The sequence below is a fragment of the Mus musculus genome, chromosome 19 (assembly GCF_000001635.26).
Source record: "Mus musculus strain C57BL/6J chromosome 19, GRCm38.p6 C57BL/6J".
NCBI lineage: Eukaryota > Metazoa > Chordata > Mammalia > Rodentia > Muridae > Mus > Mus musculus.
In genome coordinates, this window is record NC_000085.6 from 60,288,436 (window position 1) to 60,290,589 (window position 2,154).

The window sequence follows — 2,154 nt, forward strand, 5'->3', positions numbered from 1 at the left end:
CCAAGATTCTCTGGTTCAAGCTTGTTTAAAAAAAAAAAAAAAACTAAGGAGGTGTTTAATTTTCATGAGCACATTTCTTGAGCTGACTCTAGGTTTAAAACTCAATACTGAGAATTTCCTTTTGTTGTTGGGAAAGAAATCACAGGTCCTCACCACATGGAAGCTATTGGAGCTAATTGATGTTCTGACCTATACAATGGCTTCTAAACGTAGCCCCAGCGCTACAAGGGCATTTCCTTCGAAATTCTGTCCCATGTCACCCAAGGAAATCTTCTCTTGTGACCACATCTGAAGGATCCTCATCCTCTCCCTCTCATGTTGATGAAAATCCTATGCACTTATCTTCTTCATTTTATGCCCATTTACTGTTGGTCTTTCTACCATCATGTAAATGCAATGAAGGCCACATTTGTGCTTTTCTGGTCTTTTCTTTTGCTTTGCCCCCCCACCCCCCGCCCGCTCTATCTCCAGTGTCTAGAACTGGGGCAAACTGGGGCATGGCAAGCAGTGCATGCTCAGAAAATATTTACAGAATAAACAGATTTTCATTCCAGGAATAAGCAATGGAATTTACAATGCAGAATTCAAATCCCAAGAGCAGCAGGGATATTTCAGGATACAAGACATGACCTTTATTTTCTAGGTATATTAAGGAAAGGTAGAAGTTTGTTTAACTCTAAAGATGGTCTTAAAGAGGCAGATTCTGAGGAAGATGTGCTTCACTTATTCTTGGAATGGAACAGATTGAGGCTAGTCTATGGGCTTGAGGTGAATACCCCATGCCAGCAGTTACAGGAAGTAACACTTACTTCCCTACCTCATCTGTTGTTTCTGGGGATAAGCCATCAGAGACTCCCTATTTTGGTTATAAAGACTGTATAACTAAGCCACAGTCACCAGGAACCTTTTTTCTGGTAGATTAAGAAAAGGGTCCTGGGGAAGAAGGCAGGTGGGAGTGCCCATTGGAATGCTTGACAGGAATTCTAGTTCTCAGAAGGCCTGAGGTCATCACTGTGTCACCTACAAAGGCTTCAAAGCAGCCCTTAGAGCCCACATAAACTAGGTGGCTTACGTTTAGTAACACTGAAGCCGCACGTTTTCTGATGCAGCTCATTTTACACTGACAACTGTAATAAAGGTTTTGAGTTCACAAGAACAAATGACAATGATGATAATTTCCTTTGGCTCTTTCCGCATGCCATCAGCAATTCTCTGGCTCTCTAATCACTCTTTTAAGTCCACTCATCTATCTCATCTTGAACAACTTTACACACACACACACACCCTTAGTAATAAAAAAATATAATAATTAACATGTTAGTAACTGGGACCTATAATAAAGATATCATGTATGCATAGCATGTAGGACTGTGACTCAGTTGTTAATTAATGCACTCTACCTAATTTTGGCTCTGGAATTAATGATAGTTAATCTCCTAAGAATTTCATTTACTTTACTAGACAAATTTGTGCATATACTCATAAGTATTGGACAGATTTATAACAGAGGTCAGCTATAATTCAAATCTAAAATTTTACAAGTACAAACACACACACACACACACACATGCATACACACACATACACACATGTGCACACAAAGTATGATAGAACCTAGAGCCTCACATAAATACTAAGTACTAAGACAGTACTCAGCCAATGACCCAACAGCCTTAATCTTTGTTTTCAGGTTTCCTGTGGCTATCAGAACTTCTGAAAATCATAAAGATACTCTAACCAAACCTGAATTTATGCCAACTGAAAGTGAGCATAATGAGTCTGCATTCACTGACATATTCCGATATGGAATTCTGACGTAGATTCTCATGTGAGTCTGTTTATCTTTGAGCCTTTAACAAAATTAAAATGAAAAACAGTATAACCTAAAAACTATCTCTGTCTCTGGGGTGAGAGAAGACAGTTCACTTGATGAAAGCAGCCACAGGCAAGAAAAGATTGCTTGCAAGGGGAAACCTGAAGTGGAAATTTCTGTTGTGTCACGTGATGCAGGCTTACATGATGTTTTACTGAAGCAGACCCATAAGAGGACACGTGATATGTGTGTGTGTGTGTGTGTGTGTGTGTGTGTGTGTGTGTGTGAGAGAGAGAGAGAGAGAGAGAGAGAGAGAGAGAGAGAGAGAGAGAGAGAGAATA